Genomic DNA, 12524 nt, shown 5'->3' with positions numbered 1-12524 from the left:
AGGTTTGTGCAGTGCCCCTTGTTCTGTAGTAGCACATCTCCATCATCCTGAGAAAACCCCTTCATCCTGATTTTATTTTATTCTTTGTTAGATTTACAAAAAGAAAAACACACACCAGTAAATAAATTTTAGAAACAGAGAAGATTAGAAAGCATTTTTTTAATTAAAAAAAATCGAGACTCCTTGCACTCCGCCCTGCTCCTCTTTTCTTCCCGCCCAGTATGTCATGTGGGGTTGGGTCTGTTGGGATGCGTCCGGGGAGACATGGGCATTTGGCAGGCCCCCAGTTGGCTCCAGCCACCGGCGGCAGCCGGGCGAACTCCGGTTCTTGGAACAGCATCAATCAACGACTCAAGCCTCAGAAACCTTTAGATACTGAGCACACTCTAATCAGCAAAGTGAATAACTTTTCACAACGGAAGTAGCGGACAGAGGCATAAGTAAGCATATTTACAGCATTTTATTCAGCAGCAGGACAAAGGAAAAACATGTCTGCTTCCCTTCGTGTCCAAGCAAACAGCAGTATAGCAAAAGCTATATACAACGGAAGTTCCCAGCAGACTGTGCTGAAAGTAAACAGACATGTGACATACAACAACTCCACACGCCTGTTCTAAAGGTGGAATGGAACTATATCCTAACAGGGCCCCGGGGGCAGCAACCTCTCCTCCTCCTCCTCACCTGCTCTCCAGCAGCTGTTATGAGCTGCCCAAGAGAGGAGGCCAGCAGCAGTGGCCATAGAGAGGGCATGGAATGCTCCTTTGCTGCCACTGCTCAAGAGCAGCGCCAGCTCATCCTGCTCCTTGAGCTTGGTGGCAACAGCACTTGTAGGAAAAACAAAGACATTGCGGGATCCAATCAGAAGTCAGGATGGCTTTCATAATTCCAGGACTGTCCCTTGAAAATCAGGGCACTTGGTGGGTATGGTAGTGGTATGGACCTGGGACCTCACTTTTGGTGAGCAAGGGTAGGATTTTTCTCTCTTTTTAGCAACACGTATTGCAGAAATTGTGTTAGCTTTGTGAATCAGTGAGCCACAAGGAGCCTTGTTTCCTTTCCTTCATGTATCAGAGAGCAGAGAGCTGTCAGTGGGAAGTCGAGGCAGAAGTGAGTGGCAGGCTGGATGGAGGCCGAAATCCCTTCAGGATTCCACACAACTTCAGACTTTTCCTGGTCTGGAGCCGGCCATTGGTTTCCTCATTCCAGCTTTAGGGGAAAAGAGAGACCTCTCAGCAGTAATCTTCTTTTACCATTTCCATAATTGCATGAAATCAACTGGTTTATAACCATATGTGATTGAGGCCTTGCTTGTCACATTAATTTGCAGTGCATTATTAAGGCCATTATGGGGGGGGGCAGTCTTTATATCATGCCTTCCTGCATCCCCGTGTGATAAATAATATGCCTCCATGTGTGTGTTTTTTAAGTATGCCAGAATCCATTTCAGTTTTCAGAGTTTCCCCTTGACACGGTGAAGACACACAAGAGTGCCTTCAAGTATATTATTGACTACACAAACCTGATACAGTGAAACACACACGTAGCAACTCCTCCCACCCTTAAAAAAGGGGGGGGAGTCACAGGTGATGTTTGGTGAAATTACTACAGCCGTTGGACAGCTTTTTCACCACACATATGCTTGCATTTGAAGAGACCAAAGACATACAGAGAAAGAAGCAAGCCATTGCCAAGACAAGAGTAGAACAAAACATGATTGGAACGGGCCCCGAGTGAAGGCAATGTAGATGCACAGAGACTGGCTCCCCTTGCCTATCCATTAAAAACAACAATACTCAAGTCGCACAGAGACTTCTAACTGTTATCAGATGGAATTGCCCTTTAAAAGTTTCTAAATGGCTACCTTCATAAAGTTATTAGCTTGACTTCATTCACTTGCTCAGAAGGATGCCCAGCTGAACAAAGATCCAGGTCTTGACAAGCCTTCCAAAGAAAAGAAGGGAACTACAGGGAAGTTACTCGCTTTGAAGTGGAAGATGATTGCGTGACTTGATGCTTTTTCTATTAATATTTACCGTAGGTGGAAATGAAAGAACACCTGCAGATGTAATGATACCACTCACTTCACATTTGCTATTGGGCAGGCATAAATTTCTGTCAACCATTATATATGTGTGGGTGGCTGCTTGGCTGTGTGTGTGTGCGCGCGCGCGCTCGCATTCAAGCACACAGGTTTTCGTTTTGTTTCTAAAGCCACAGCAAATGAAGAAGACTCAATTGAAAAATTAGTTTGATGAGAAAAGTAACAGGGTGCGTCAAAGACAGAGCATGAGAGGAATAAGAACTTGATTGGCTTTCAACCAAACTAAGGACGTGGCCCATGCAGAAAGGAATACCCAACCCTTTCCATGCATTTAAATCTGGCAATTGCAGGAGTGCTTGACTAGTCTTAAAACTAAGGTGCATGTGGGGTCAATTTTACCATGTGCATGTTTGTGCTCTGCTGTTTACACAAGTGCTTTCAGTTTTATGTCTCCAAAATAGTGGATGAACAGTGGACAGTGCTTTAATTTTTGGTGTGTGTGTTCATGCTGTGCATTGTTGTCCCCTCCCCGCGGTGCTTCTCCAACTTCTGTGAGTTCCCCAAACCTGAGGTCAGTTGTGAGCATGCACACATGTATCTGTTTACCTGTGCGTGTGTACACCTTTTGAAATTAAAAAAGAATGTATGTGGAATTGTGCAACAACAAACTTCCACCAAAGCCAATGTAGACGAAATAGTCATTCTTTTAAAATAAAAATAAAAAGAATATACATTTTTTATCTACCAGATTAGTTCAAAAGAGCAGGTTAAAATAATAATAATAATAATAATAATAATAATAATAATAATAATAATAATAATAAGAAGAAGAAGAAGAAGAAGAAGAAGTGTATGTTCTACCCAGCCACACCAGCAGCCCACCCAGAAGTGCCTTGCAAGGGCAAAGAATAGCCAGACAGGTGGGGGCCTGGGCACCTCTGATCCACAAGGGAGAGAAAAGGAGAGGTCCTGCTTTGTCTCGGGGTTCTGCAATTGACTAATTGAAAACTGCTCACATTTCTGAAGGCTGTATAATCATCCCCCGCTGCCCCACACTCCATTCATGTGCTGCACTTGCCTTTTCGCATGCAGGAAGCAATTTTCATTTTTTAATACAGCTGTTTTGCGCTAGAGCAAGTCTAAAAAAGCAAAAAAGCTGTTTTAATTCATTCATTTTTAATCCACAAATGCAGCATCCTTTCCTCTGGGGTGATGGGAGCAAGGAGTGTGGCAGTAGACGGCACCCGGCAAAACATCACCACACACATCAATGAAGCCCCTGGCCAAACAAGGCGTGTCAGTGCCTCCACAGCTGGGCAACATGCAATTTTATATTGGATTCACTTCTCTGATTGGATTGTCTCTGGATCAGGAAGATCCAGATTGAACAAGGGGAAAGTGCAGGCTGCCCTTTGGGTCAGGGGGATGTTCATGTGGGTGACACTAAAAAAATGAGGCACAAGTAGCTTCAAATCCACATTAAACTCCCATGTGGATGATGTAGGAATAGTCAAGCTTGGATTAGACAAGAGGGCAATGCAGCTAAGAAGGGAATTTGGAAGGGAAGACTTAGGTAATATGGTGCCTTGAGGGAGGACAACATTTGATTGCCCCGCCCTAAATAGTTCTTTTTTACATGGCCTCCTCCCTCTTGCCTTCCATCCTGCGCCCCTTTCTTGGCACCTCCTCAGCTGGGCACCCTGTGCAGGGGAACTGCCTGCCCCACCCTCGATCCAGCACTGGGTGCATCATCATCATTTGGGTCTTGGAGAAATGAAGATTGTTATGCGTTACAATGTGATAGACTCTCTCTAATTTTTAAAACAACGGAAGCTTTCTTCATATGTTACTAGCCTGAAGGAACACAGACAACAGAGGGCTGTGGAGCTGCACATTTAGACTTGGCCTTGAGGTTTAGGGGCTCCTTCCAGTCCATCACATGCTGAGGGATAACCTCTGCAGCCAAAGAAGTAGGCGTATATAAGCAACCTTTCTAATAATAATATTAATTCCCCCCAAGGCAAAGTGTGAAAAAGAGATAATAAAAAAATAGACGAAAACCTCCATCAACATTAAAATTATGAAACAGGGAACAATAATTCAAAGCAGTGAAAATGCAATAACGTCATTTCAATTTAGCCAGCGTAAAATTTAAACAGCCGTGAGAAAACATAATACAAGCCTGACTTTGGTGATGGTTGGTGCACATTGGGACTGGTAGGGTGGAAAGCAAGGAGATCAACAGCCAGAGACAATGACAGGCACAGCCAACTCATTCTGGTTTTGTTCCCATCCTCTTCCCTGCTGAGATTTACAAGTGCAATACTGAGAACAATACTGAGGAAACTGTCAGGCAGCTCCATCTCCTGGGCTGGTTGTAAGAAGGCAGGCCAGTAGGGGCTGACTTGAAGGCAGACAGAGATTGATGGGGCTGTGTCTCATGGACACTGATGGACCAGCCTCAACTGCCTAACCTACTCTCTTCCTTAAAGCACTGCAAAACAGAAGCATTTTCAAGACTCATGTATCTCCTTAGGAAGAGAATTCTGTAACTGCCCAAAATCTTTTCTGCCTGGCAACCTAACCATCCCCTCCGTGGCTGTTCTTTATATCTGGGCAGGTTCATATGGGCGCAGACAATTCTTTGAGTAGCTTGGCCCCAAACTGTTTAGGGCTTGAAAAATGAGAAGATGGAGGGCTTTGCAGCAGCAAAAGGGTCTTGCTTCTTCCACAGCCACAGCCTTGGATCCCAGCAGAAATCAAGCATGGGTCTCTCTCTGCCTTGCCATCCTCCCGCTCTCTCATCTAGCTTCTAGCTCAATTCTCAACTCTCTGGCCATTTGTATTTCTAACTAGCAGACAGTGAGGGAACTGTCTCTGGAACAGAGGCACTTCCTTTGTTCCTTATGGATCCATACTTAGGGGGTGATTAACAGGCTGGCCTGGATATTCCAAGAATTAGAAGGTGGGCCCAAGCATTATAAGGGTCTGGGCCTGCCCCCCTCCAAACTCATAACAATACAAGGGGCGGGGCAGTTTCATGGATGATTCAAGTTTCTCTCCTTTTCTGTTACTTGATAGAGATGACAATGTGTCCTTAGCAGTGGTATAACCTTGCTTCAGCCAACTTCAGACTTCTCTGCTAGCTATTTTCTGCTCTGAACAACTTCTTATTTATAAATCCATGCATTCTCAGCAACCCCTACTCGAATGTTGGCATTAAGCACGCAGTTTAAATGCATTGTAATTGCTGACAGAACTTTTAATGTTCGGCTTACCCAGAAGGAAACATATGGACAAATGTCTCTCCCGATTTTGCTTAGCAAAGGCAGCTGGGGATCTGAAGCTGGAGGTAGATGCTGATCACAAAGGGTTTTTCCCCCTCCTCCCCCATGCCATCTTTCAAGCAACAATGGCTCACAAGGGTAACTGATTTGTCAGCCATTTTCATTTCCTTTCTGGGTTTTGACAACCTGAGACAGACAGCTTGGAACGAACTTGGGGAGAGTCAGCTTCCTGGGCAAATTGTAGGAGTCAGCTTGTCAGCTTGTTCAGAGAACCTTGCAGAAATAATACAGAGCCATTTTGCAGCATTGCATTAATCAGTAAAAACTATTCCTGGGGTGTTTTGAAGTGTAACAACTGCTATAGGAAGAAGGCTAACTACTTCCTTAAAGCAGGCTAGGCAGCTGAGAGACAGAGCCACACCTGATTATGGGAGAAACAAGACCCTCTTGGGGTGTTAATGCTGTGAGCCCCTCCATCATAGACTCAGGCTGTATGTGTGTGTAAATAAACCATACTTTATAAAAACACAGCAGTCTCTGCTGTTCCTCATTATGAGGAAACCAAATCCTGGGAACCCCTGGAATCTCACACCACTCAGAGATTGGGGTGGCATGCAACAATTACAAGTGAAAACAATAACCCCCCAATTTTATTTTGTATTCATATTCTTTGCCACTGTATTGTATTTCATTTAAGCTGTTAGCAGTTCTGGGTGCTCCATGAGTAGAAAAGATGGGGTAAAAGCAATCACAGAATAACTCTGCAAATTCTCATATTTGCTCATTTTATACCATTAGCATAATTCATGTAAATTGTAAAATTAAGATTTTCTTGGGAGAACGTTTATTCAATTTTGGGTCCCCCTACAAATTGGAAGTTTGGTTATAGCACCATCTAAGCCACAAACTCATGAGAGAGTTCCATTGCTTGACAGTTACTCTATTTCAGATTGCCAGTGTAGTTCTTCCTTTCCTTCTAGCAGACAACTGACAATCTCACTAAGTGGGGAAAGAACAAGTGGGCTTTTAACAGCAGATAGTATTTCTGTGCTAACATCAGCAGATATGATTTAGCTCTCAGAACAGGGAGATATTGCTATTTCTCAGGAGCCCCTGTCCCGGGAATATAATTAGAAGACGTTCTTAATTGGACTGTGAAGATGGGTTCTGTATTTCTTTTTGCTTGTTCAGCTTATTGTATGGTCGAACAAGACATTAACTTTAAGAAGGGATTGCAGACTTTAAAGAGGGAAAAGCAACTGTCAGCTCAATGTGCCTTGTCGGAATCTGAACAGCTATGATTTCACAAGGCTGAGGAATCCCTCTGTCCTCTTTTTAGAAACATATCATGGGAAATATTCAAATGAAGAAAGATGATTAATCTCCAGGGGTGGCTGTGCAGTGGATGAATATTAACATCATAAACTCTGCCTGGACTGCTGGACTACTCTGTATTCACAAAGGCTTTCGTTTCTGCAGTATCCAAAATGAAGACAACACATTAACTAGAGTTAAGATGAAACACTCAAGTGACATAGAAGCCACACCTGCAGGAACAAGAAATATAAATGGGTAAGGGTATCTGAGCCAATCCCTACAGTTGGAGTGGCTTTAGATCAGTGGTGGCTCATGTGTTGTCCCCCAGATGTTGGTGGGACTCCAGCTCTCATCAGCCCCAGGCATTATTGCAAATTTGTATTATGATGTTTTGAATGTTTGTTGTAAGCCACTTTGGGCACAGCTGATGGTGGAAAAGTGGCATATAAGTAATCTTAATCAATTAATCAATCAAATCATCAGGAGTGGTGATGATAGAGGAAGCCCACAGAAAACTTTTGGACCCTTAACTGAAGCTGTCATATCACTGTCCTGTCAACACAGGTGGCAAGATTGACATGCTGTGCACATTTTTTATATGTTCACACAACACAGACTAAATCAGAATGCCTCAGTCATTCTGGGAATCTTTTATCTCCATTCTCATTGAATTGCTGAGAAAACTGCAATGATTTCCACAAAATCGTTTGAGCATGCTGGTAGCCACCTATTCCATGGCATTTGCTTTATTTTGTATACTTAGTCAGGGTAGTTAAGAGAAATGAAAGGGGGAAAGCTAGCGGAGCGCTGCGCTAATCCTGAAGCTTGGGGCGTGCGGAGCTCAGCGTGCCCCAAGCTTCTGGGTGCAGGCAAGCTCTCCGCTAGCCCTGGGAGAGCTGGGTCTCCCACGGCTAGCGGATAGCTTCCTGAAGCCTGGAGAGCGAGAGGGGTAGGTGCGCACCGACCCCCCTCACTCTCCAGGCTTTAGCGGAATCCTGCATTCGCCCCATAGGACGCACACACATTTCCCCTTCATTTTTGGAGGGGGAAAAGTGAGTCTTATAGGGCGAAAAATACGGTACTTGTCCCTGCTATTCTACCAGAGCTTTTCCCAAAGATGCTGCATTTGCTTCAGCAGATGTGTGAAATCCCAAAACATATTACACAATCTGGCCAGAAAAACTAAAAACATAAAGGTCTTTGTTGCCACTTTGCAAACAGTACAAGACTCTGAAAATGGACTCTTGGATCATTGCATATACAGAATTTTTCAATATGGCATCACCTACAAGGTCCACTGGGAATTGCTGCCCATGAGAGCTCCTGATCAGAATTCCCTTGGACAGGTGATCTCTGCCTCGAGCAGGGCTTGCTTTTGGCACTGCATTTAGCATCAAATGCAAGACCTGCCCCAGATTCTTCTTTTACAGAAAGGGCTGGAATGGAAGACTCGGGAGTGCATGCTCAGTGTGCTCCCAATTCTTCCTTTGAAGCATAATCACCTGATGACAAATGACATCATGTGATTGGCAGGTGGGTGCCTCTGCTCTTATGGCAAAACTGGCCGACAGAAGTTTGGATGTAGTCTGCCTGCAACTTCCAGTTCATCCCTCCTGCTCTACATAGATGGTTGTTTGAGGAACTGAGCATGCAAATCCTTGAGCAGTCCCCCTAATAGGATGGGACAGATATACCATTGCTCGTCCCCCCCCCCCCCACTGCAGGCAGCTTTTTAACTGAAAGAGAATATACACCATTTATATCAGTCATTAAAAGGCAAGGGAAGCAAAAGCAGAGATAGATGGTGGTGTGCTAGAGTGTCTTAATAAACATGTGTGCTCCTGTTTCTTCAATAGGAACATGCAGAGCTTCTGTAGTCAGAAACACCTCTTGCCAAAAAGATAAAATGTCAAAGTGTTTCATCGTGTAGCAACGGTGAGTAAAAACCCTGTGAATTGCTTTCCGTCACATTTAAAACTAGCTGGAAGGAGCTGCAGAAACTCAAGCTACGATTGTTGCTGAATACAAGAACAGCTTCCGATGCTGAATAATTCATCTGAAGCCAGGAACAGCCAATGAGTCAACGAACAAAAGCAGTGTACAATGCAACATAATTATGAAGTGGCGGCAGCAAGTGGAACACACAGATGGAGCTTTCAGATCCACTGATTATGACATCAGACACCAGGCAATAATACCAGATGAGCACCCAAGTCTGTTTTCATTTTTAATAATGGTGCTTTGTTCTTGTAAGATGAGCCTCTTAAAACTGCTTTTAATCCTTGATTACACTTCACAGGATCACTGTGAGACATCCAAGCAGCAACCTTTCTAATCACAGGGAGAGAAATTATTTTTAAATGCTTTCCCCACCTTTAAAGGTCTCTGCTGGGTACTGATGCTTTGCTGTTGACTGAAGAGTGAATACAGCTGCACAGAAAACACTGATGCATGATGCCAAACAATTTACACCTCAGTGATAAAGTGCAAGCTATAAACCCTGGGTACCTGAATTGCTAAAGTAGTTCTATACTAGTGGTTGCCATACATCTGGAATTTCCTGTCTGGATTTTCACTTTTTGAAATACGACAACCCTACCCTATATATGGGACACAGATGGCACTGTGGGTTAAACCACAGAGCCTCGGACTTGCTGATCAGAAGGTCGGCGGTTCGAATCCCCGTGATGGGGTGAGCTCCCTGCTCCTGCCAACCTAGCTGTTTGAAAGCACATCAAAGTGCAAGTAGATAAATAGGTACCGCTCCGGTGGGAAGGTAAACGGCATTTCCATGTGCTGCTCTGGTTTGCCAGAAACGGCTTAGTCATGCTGGCCACATGACCCGGAAGCTGTACGCCGGCTCCCTCGGCCAATAAAGCGAGATGAGCGCTGCAACCCCAGAGTCGGCCACGACTGGACCTAATGGTCAGGGGTCCCTTTACCTTACCCCATACATAGCTGTCAACTTTTCCCTTTTCTTGCGAAGAATCCTATTCGGAATAAGGGATTTTCCCTTAAAAAAAGGAAAAAGTTGACAGCTATGACCCTATACCATAATGGCATATAGATAAAAGGATTTTTATTATGTTTGGTTTAGCAGTTTACATTAAAACCAGAGAAAGGAAAACACCAGCTGCTGGGAAGCTACGTGGGTAGTTTGATGTTGTGCTGTCCAGAACATACAGGGATTCTAGGAAGAAGCAATAGACATGTTAGGGTCAAAAACCACCTGTCTGCGAATTATGCAGCTCATCCCTTTATAACCTCCTCCCAGAAGGATTTCAATGGTGAGCATAATGGTGCCAAAAGACCCACTCTCATTCTTATTTCTTCAGCATAAGACACTACAAGAGCATTGGATATGAGCCATAAACTATTGTGTAAAACCAATGGTGAATTAAGAGAGTTTTCCTGAATATAAGCTGGCACAAAGGTAAATGGTTTTGTGGACCATTATCCATCTGGCCAATTGAGCTATAGCTAGGTCAGCTCCCACATCTCTCTCCCAGACTGCCTTCAAACCCATAAAATGAGAGAACGAGGCTTCCAAAATGACAGAATAAATCAAAGAGACCACGTCCTTCTGGTGACCTCACCGCCAAGCTTTCAAAATCTATCAGGGACCTCTTTGCTTGACCTTTAATGGTGACATCTGATAGAAAATAGCTGGACTGATGAAGTTTTTTTTTTTTAAATGCATTTTTATTGAAGTTATGCACAAAAAACAGACATATATGAAAATACAGAGAAAAAATTACAAAGAAAAAAGGAAAAAAAAGGAAAAACCACACGTCCGGAAAAAAAAAGAAAAACACACAATCTGAACTTCCCTCCGTCCTTTTGATAAGTATCGAATATCTCCTTCCATTACGTATTTGATTTTCAATCTATAGTCTTAAGTTCACTTGCTGGTCGTATTGTTCTAACCCCGTCAATTCACTTTAAGCATTTATTCCAATATATTTCCAAAATTTACTCCAATTTTTCAGAAATTTCTGTTCATCCTGATCTCTTATTTTACCTGTTAGTTTGTCAAGCTCAGCATAGTTTACCATTCTAATCTGCCAGTCCTTTATGTTGGGGATGGTTTCCACTTTCCAATATTGTGCCAACATAACTCTCGCTGCTGTGGTGGCGTAGAGGAATATCGTCCTATCTTCCTTTTTAATTTCTTTATCCATCATTCCCAACAGGAAGGCTTCAGGCCTCTTGGGAAAGGTATACTTAAATATTTTTTTAAGTTCATTATAAATTAATTCCCAAAAGCCTTTCACCTTTTTACATGTCCACCATAAATGATATAGGTCACCCTCCACCTCGCCACATTTCCAGCATCTCTTATCCTTTAATCTATACATTTTGGCCAATTTCACAGGGGTGTGGTACCATCCATATAGCATCTTCCAGATATTTTCTCTCAGTGCCATACATGCTGTGAACTTTATGTTACAATTCCAAACTTCTATCCACCTTTCAAAATCAATATTATAACCAAAGTCAATTGCCCATTTAATCTTGCCTCCTTCACCTCCTCATCTTTTGTGTACCACTCTAGTAATATATCATAGATTCTGGACAGGGTTTTATTTTTGCCTTCTATTACTTATATATTAAATTTTGACTTTTTATCAGGACTGATGAAGTTTTAACCCATTTTACCGTATTTTGCGCCCCATAAGACGCTCCGGCCCATAAGACGCACCTAGTTTTTTGGGGGGGAAATAAAGGGAAAAAATTATTTCCCCCCCAGGCGCGGGGCTGGGGCAGCCCGAGCTTCCCCCGACCCCAGCCCCCAAACAGGCAGCTCTCTGCAAGCCGTGGGAGCCCAGCGGTGGTTCCCGCTGCTTGAGGAGAGATCCGCGAAGCCTGCACGTGCTGGGATCAGCGCTTGCAGGCTTCGGGATGCCTGCAACTCTCCCCAAGCAGTGGGAACGTTCCCGCTGCTTGGGGAGAGATCCGCGAAGCCTGCACGTGCTGGGATCAGCGCGGGCAGGCTTCGGGATGCCTGCAACTCTCCCCAAGCAGTGGGAACGTTCCCGCTGCTTGGGGAGAGATCCGCGAAGCCTGCGCGTGCTGGGATCAGCGCGCGCAGGCTTCGGGATGCCTGCAACTCTCCCCAAGCAGTGGGAACGTTCCCGCTGCTTGGGGAGAGATCCGCGAAGCCTGCGCGTGCTGGGATCAGCGCGCGCAGGCTTCGGGATGCCTGCAACTCTCCCCAAGCAGTGGGAACGTTCCCGCTGCTTGGGGAGAGATCCGCGAAGCCTGCGCGTGCTGGGATCAGCGCGCGCAGGCTTCGGGATGCCTGCAACTCTCCCCAAGCAGTGGGAACGTTCCCGCTGCTTGGGGAGAGATCCGCGAAGCCTGCGCGTGCTGGGATCAGCGCTTGCAGGCTTCGGGATGCCTGCAACTCTCCCCAAGCAGTGGGAACGTTCCCGCTGCTTGGGGAGAGATCCGCGAAGCCTGCACGTGCTGGGATCAGCGCTTGCAGGCTTCGGGATGCCGGCAACTCTCCCCAAGCAGTGGGAACGTTCCCGCTGCTTGGGGAGAGATCCGCGAAGCCTGCACGTGCTGGGATCAGCGCGCGCAGGCTTCGGGATGCCTGCAACTCTCCCCAAGCAGTGGGAACGTTCCCGCTGCTTGGGGAGAGATCCGCGAAGCCTGCACGTGCTGGGATCAGCGCTTGCAGGCTTCGGGATGCCGGCAACTCTCCCCAAGCAGTGGGAACGTTCCCGCTGCTTGGGGAGAGATCCGCGAAGCCTGCACGTGCTGGGATCAGCGCGGGCAGGCTTCGGGATGCCTGCAACTCTCCCCAAGCAGTGGGAACGTTCCCGCTGCTTGGGGCGAGATCCGCGAAGCCTGCGCGTGCTGGGATCAGCGCG

General features: G+C 45.3%; 1 protein-coding gene across 6 annotated transcripts in view; it reads right to left on the bottom strand.

Annotated features, from left to right (window-relative positions):
- The window catches only part of MAP3K9 (mitogen-activated protein kinase kinase kinase 9), a 101854-nt gene that overhangs the window by 33317 nt on the left and 56013 nt on the right, over positions 1-12524 (bottom strand). The window lies entirely within an intron of this gene.

This window comes from Podarcis bocagei (assembly GCF_964188305.1).
Source record: "Podarcis bocagei genome assembly, chromosome: 1".
Classification (NCBI taxonomy): Eukaryota; Metazoa; Chordata; class Lepidosauria; order Squamata; family Lacertidae; genus Podarcis; species Podarcis bocagei.
The sequence above is the reverse complement of the archived record's forward strand: the minus strand, read 5'-3'. Positions and strand labels throughout refer to the sequence as shown.